This window comes from Polypterus senegalus, chromosome 3 (assembly GCF_016835505.1).
Source record: "Polypterus senegalus isolate Bchr_013 chromosome 3, ASM1683550v1, whole genome shotgun sequence".
In the NCBI taxonomy this organism is placed as follows: Eukaryota; Metazoa; Chordata; class Cladistia; order Polypteriformes; family Polypteridae; genus Polypterus; species Polypterus senegalus.
Window position 1 is genome coordinate 140366807 of NC_053156.1, and position 6712 is coordinate 140373518.

Sequence of the window (6712 nt, forward strand, 5' to 3'; positions counted from 1 at the left end):
TTTTTTTCTGGATATCCCTCGTAAATTACCATTGCCTATTTTGACGAGGAGAGCAACGCACTCTCAGGCTTTTTGTCACAGTTCAAGTAAACCTTCATGTTTATTCTTAAGGTAAGAACGTTAGTCTTAGGCCATAGGTATGAAGAGTTCAGACATGCTTTATCTTCGTTGGCGCGTGATACTCTTGGGACAACTGGTAAGGTCTGCCGGAAGTCTCCAGCCAGCAAGACTATCAAGCCTCTCTTCATTTTTACCATGTTTCTGATGTCTTGTAGTGTCCTGTCTAAAGCCTCAACACCTGGTCTGCGTGCCATAATGTATTCATCCCATATACTGTAATAGGCTTATAATCACACAGCACTTGCGCCATGGTGCTCTGCTTGGATATGTTACACATGGGGGAAATCAGTATGGGTGGTTTAGAGGAAGCCTGAAAGAAGAATGAGCAGTCCTTCCACCCTTCAGTAACCCGTGGAGTAAAGAAGACAGGAGCAGTGAGCACGACAGACAGCTGAAGTAAGGAAGTGAGTGAGGAGGCAAATGAGCGTGGGATGTCATTAATGTATATAGGCAGGAAGCCAACCATGTGGTAGGTGCGCGGACAGCCGGCGTGCGGAAAAAGCAAGGGGGACCGAGTGTGGCCCTTGTGTGTCTCTGCCGTGAAATAAATTGTTTGTTAACGGAAATAAGGAATGAAACCGCCAAAAGGAGAGGTCAGTTTTGAAAGTTCCTTACGGTATTATGGTGAGAACCACCAATAAGAAGACGTATTTTCGAAAGTTTGTTACGGGGCACGGCTCGAAATTAAACATAAGTAACATTTGTAAGTACAGTGTAAAGGATAAGCATGGGAAATTTGGCTTTTCTACGTATATTGGAAGTCGCAGAAATAATGAGGAGGGGTTTCCCCTATCTTTATATACAGTTTAGGGGGTACACCCGTCTGCGCGATAGGACATGAAACATACCTTACTTTTGCAAGTAAACTACAAGGAATGAGCACGCGAAATTTCACTTTCCCACCTATATGGAAAGTGGGAAAATTATTAATGAGTCAGTGAGGGCTTTGCTAGATAGATAGATAGATAGATAGATAGATAGATAATTAGCTGGTTAAAGACACAATAATGTATAACAGAGTAAACAAACGGATTCAGTTTTCATATGTTACAAAATATTTTTCAAATCTGACCCTCTATTTTTACATTGGATTTAGATTTCCTGCGTGAAATCAATTTTGTGAGCTTCACATTAATCCATTATTTCAGAACTCCATTAAAATTCTCTTTGTTGAGCTGTTTATCAAAGTATCTTATATGACTGATCAGACTGTATTATTGCTTAGCCTGTATATTTGTCTGGAATTAAAGTATTAACTGGATCTGCAGTTTAACTGATAGACTGCATTATACTCACCAACATACCTATTTTGATTTTACGAATGAACATTAATTTGGCTTCAAATACCAATCAAATAACACAAATTTGTATTTGCATATCTATATTTAGCAATGAAGAATGTTGTTTGCCCACCTTGATAACTGGCATAATCACAGTGGTTTGTGCTTCAAAGCACTAAATAAAATTTAATTTGGTATTAATAAATTATGTAACTCATTAAATTGCCAGTGTATATATGCCAAATACCCACTTCATCCAAAACTTTCCTCTACTTTTACATTCTACTGCTGTTCGCACTGCTAGTGCACACATTCCTACATGCACTGCATGTGGCTATCCCCCTTGAACATCAACTGTACAAACCATTTAGAAAACAGAGTGATGGTTCTGTGGATGTGTCCGACGCAAACACGAGAATAAATCAAAAGCTTCCAACCCAAAGCAATTTGTTAAGCTATTATTTTGTCTCCTCTTACAATTTAGTGACACTACAAGTTTAATGATAATAACCCAGTAACATCATTGTGCTCACAAAGCATACAGTTGTGCTTGAAAGTTTGTGAACCCTTTAGAGTTTTCTATGCAGTATTTTTGCATTAAATATGACCTAAAACATCACCAGATTTTCACTCAAGTCCTAAAAGTAGATAAAGAGAAACCAGTTAAACAAATGAGACAAAAATAGTATACTTGGTCATTTATTTATTAAGGAAAATGAATGAATATTACATATTTGTGAGTGGCAAAAGTATGTGAACCTCTAGGATTAGCAGTTAGTTTGAAGGTGAAATTAGAGTCAGGTGTTTTCAATCAATGGGATGACAATCAGGTTTGAGTAGGCACCCTGTGTTATTTAAAGAACAGGGATCTATCAAAGTCTGCTTTTCACAACACATGTTTGTGGAAGTGTATCATGGCACGAACAAAGGAGATTTCTGAGGACCTCAGAAAAACAGTTGTTGATGCTCATCAGGCTGGAAAAGGTTACAAAACCATCTCTAAAGAGTTTGGACTCCACCAATCCACAGTCAGACAGATTGTGTACAAATGGAGGAAATTCGAGACCATTGTTACCCTCCCCAGGAGTGGTCGACCAACAAAGATCACTCTAAGAACAAGGCGTGTAATAGTCGATGAGGTCACAAAGGACCCCAGGGTAACTTCTAAGAAACTGAAGGCCTCTCTAACAGTGGCTAATGTACATGTTCATGAGTCCACCATCAGGAGAACACTGAACAACAATTGTGTGCATGGCAGGGTTGCAGGGAGAAAGCCACTGCTCTCCAAAAAAAACATTGCTGCTCGTCTGCAGTTTGCTAAATATCACGTGGCCAAACCAGGAAGGCTATTGGAAGAATGTTTTGTGGACGGCTGAGACCAAAAGAAAACTTTTTGGTTTAAATAAAAAGCGTTATGTTTGGAGAAAGGAAAAAACTGCATTCCAGCATAAGAACCTTATCCCATCTGTGAAAAATGGTGTTGGTAGTATCATGGTTTGGGCCTGTTTTGCTGCATCTGGGCCACGACGGCTTGCCTTCATTAATGGAACAATGAATTCTGAATTATAGCAGATAATTCTAAAGGAAAATGTCAGGACATCTGTCCAAGAACTGAATCTGAAGAGAAGGTGGGTCATGCAGCAAGACAACGACCCTAAGCACATAAGTCATTCTACCAAAGAATGGTTAAAGAAGAATAAAGTTAATGTTTTGGAATGGCCAAGTCAAAGACCTGACCTTAATCCAATTGAAATGTTGTGGAAGGACCTGAAGCGCGCAGTTAATGTGAGGAAACCCACCAACATCCCAGAGTTGAAGCTGTTCTGTATGGAGGAATGGGCTAAAATTCCTCCAAGCCAGTGTTCAGGAATGATCAAAAGTTACCAGAAATGTTTAGTTACAGTTATTGCTGCAAAGGGGGTCACACCAGATACTGAAAGCAAAGGTTCACATACTTTTGCCACTCACAAATATGTAATATTCGATCATTTTCCTTAATAAATAAATGACCAAGTATAATATTTTTGTCTCATTTGTTTAACTGGTTTCTCTTTATCTACTTTTAGGACTTGAATGAAAATCTGATGTTATTTTAGGTTATATTTATGCAGAAATATCGAAAATTCTAAAGGGTTCACAAATTTTCAAACACAACTGTACATGAATCTATTTATTAACTATCTCCGTAATGGGATAAAAGTGGTGATAATTAAAACTTCTGTTTTTTTTATTATTCTAATTATACATGATTCAAATAATTATGCACTAAAATTCTCCTGCTTTGAAGACAAGGTATTTCAATTCATACTTTTCTTTTTGACATGTCGTGATGTGCTGCTGTATCATCACCAACACGAGTCATTTTTATATGTAGTTCTTATTCACGTCTTTCTCATGTATTACTGTACCTTCTTGAATAATCTTTCGAAGTGCAGTGCTGGCGGTCATTCAATACTACCAATATTGGAAAAATAATAGAACTGTTATGGCACCTAAAGCTTTGGTTATTCTGACATCTTTGCTGGTCATTCTGGCAACCTCTTTTGTGCCTCATGCTGTTATACACACATTTGTGATGTAAATGATCAGAGAGCCTGAGCAATGTGTTTCACTGTTAGTAGACATCACAGCGGTTCTTTTCCTGTCAGCAATGCTGCATACCTGTGCCTCTGTTGTTTTCCTGTCAGCCCTGGCACACAGCTATTTTCCATGGGAATGACCAAAGCCAAATTATGTGGCTGAGGTAGCCTCTACTTGCAATTTGTAGGCTGCATTTCACATACACATTGTAAGTCCTCAGTTAAGGCCAAGATTAATGTTCAAGGTGCAGGGGTTCAGGTGTTTTTGTGTGACGGATGGATAACCCTTAGTATTTTATATATGTAGATTAGTCACCAAAGACTCATGCTCTTGTGCAGATTTTATCCTCAGGACAGAATTCTCACATCTTTCTTCTAATCAATAATATAATCAAACCATTTTCCTACAATTTATGAAGCATACAATTCCAAGAAAGTTTTCAAACAGGTCTTTTAAAAAAAAAAAAAAAAAAGTTAACACATACTGAACATGTAACAGGGTCTTTCTCACATAGACACTTCCGTTGAGACTGTGTGCTGAGTTCTGGGAAGAAAATGTAATATTAGAAAACTGATTGTATCTTGCATGGCATGATTCAGAAATTATTACAGTTTTAGAAAAAAAAATTGACATTTATAACAAACCTTACTTCAGATACCACTAGCCATGGTGTTAAGATCTCTCCAAATGCAAAGGGGAACAAGTGCATGTTTCAAACATATCCCATTTTCTGGCTGTCATTTAGTTTGTATTAGTGAAAATAACACAACCAGTTTTTTAAAGGACGAATATAAAGCATTAACAAACTATAAAACACTATCCTTATCTTCTTGTGTCTTTCCATGTAAAGATGGCTCATTTGACCCCTTGGTGTTAAACTACTTAAATGTATGCATGCAAGCAAAAAGGTTAAGAAAACAAATGGCCATAACCAATTTATTTATGTACATTTGCTGACTGGCAAAACATTTCTACGTGGCGAGCATACATGTAACCCGATGATAAAGTGTCAAAAAAAAAAAAACAAGGTGCTGTACTGCTCAATTGCACACTTTAAACATCCAAAAAATTAATGGCCCCTTCTTGCCACACTTGTTCTAATGTTAAAAGAAACAAACAGACGTATTACTACTCTAAATAAGGCATATTAGACCTCATTCTTTCAGAGTATGTGTGCACGAACCAATTTGAAATTGTAAGCTGATGATGAACCAGTTTAATGTGGAAAACCTTCGCTAACAGTCTGGACATCTTAGAGATCGGCGTGTGACCGTTCAGCTGCGTGCTACGTAAGCCCACTATAACCACCCAAAACCCTCCAACAAAAAGAAACCTAAACGCACGACAATTGACTGAACGATCGCAACCCTTAGAAAGAATACATAAAATAAGCATTACTTTAAGATAATCTGTATTTGCTAAAAAAAAAACAAGCAAGACGTTTTTGTTAAAGATATATACACACGAAAAATTAAAGAGCAATGAAGCCCCACACGTAAACACTCTCTACTGGGGTCTCGAAAACCCCATCTGACAGCCTGAAGTGATCTTTAGGAGCAAGAGGGGTGTTTCGCACGCCAAATTTGCTAAATACAGCCATGCTCCAGAAGTTATATGAAAAGATACTTTTTAAAGAGCATCGTACCTTTGTCAAAAGATGAAATTCAGTCGCCCACAATTCAATTTTGCTTTCTTCTACAGCCCCCAACCGCGCCAATACAAGCACCCTTCCTTGCGGAAATAACGTCATTTTCCCGCGGTCTGCTAAAGAGAAAACATATGCAGTTTCCGGTAATATAATTGGGCGGAGAAATTGACTTTACAGTGTGTCAATAAAGCACCATTTGATTGAACGGACATTTTTAAAAAAATACTTCAGTCTGTAAAACCGTGTAAAGTTGTTAATGCCCTAAGTTAATGGCAAATTTTCTTTTATTAGAAAAGGGGAAGGGCAGCGCAAGACCTTGTATAATCTTGGAAAATCTACATTTAAATTGGAAATGATGTAGTTGAGGCTTAGTACAGTATGATTTTTAGAAGTTGCAGGGAACGTGGTTATAGTTATAAACGAAATCGCTGATAGTCTGTGCAGAACTGGCACAGTTAAAAGACATGTATGATAAAGTACTCTTGAATATGTCCGACGTAAACAACATTATATGAATATAAAAATCAAGAAACTGTGTCAGGAATTATGTGTATGAGAAGATAGAGCTATGCATTAATCACAGTTTCAAAATTCTTTTCACAGGAATCTTTTGCTGAAAAACGCAGAAGGGAAGATATTATAATAAATAAACCTACAATGGGTCACTCTGTATTAAGTGTTTCTTTAAAATTGATTCTTTCATGCTATCTTGACACATACAAATTAAGAGAGAGAATCCTTAAAGCCACAATTTAATTACACAGGGTTTTATAATTTTCGTTAAATAGTATTTCAATAAAGAGTAAGATAAATAATATTATGAATCTTTAAGGCTGACTGCCAGGTTCTTCAGTGATAATCAAGTAAATTATGTGGCAGAGTAAATAAATAACTAGCTGAGGCTATATTTATATTATTTTTTAAATAACTCCAATGAGAAATCATTTTAAACTTTCATGTGCATTATTGTATGCCATCTGCATAAGAATGTCATGTTTTTGCACTACATGGAGGAGATTCACAAATAACAGTCGCCTTTTGTCTGCCAACACAGGTTAAAAAATGTTACTTGACAAATAACCAC

The 6712-nt window shown here is 37.1% G+C and overlaps 1 protein-coding gene across 2 annotated transcripts in view; it reads right to left on the reverse strand.

Moving 5' to 3' along the window:
- Window positions 1-5714, reverse strand: part of casp8ap2 (caspase 8 associated protein 2) — a 42243-nt gene extending 36529 nt beyond the window's left edge. Inside the window, exons 1-2 of one of the 2 annotated variants that reach the window (XM_039747982.1) lie at window positions 5626-5714; window positions 4465-4523 (exon numbers count right to left, since the gene is read on the reverse strand). The gene's annotated coding sequence lies outside the window, so the exon portion shown is untranslated. The remainder of the gene's footprint in view (window positions 1-4464; window positions 4524-5625) is intronic. The other variant, XM_039747983.1, reaches the window with a different exon arrangement.
- Between the last annotated feature and the right edge of the window lie 998 nt (window positions 5715-6712).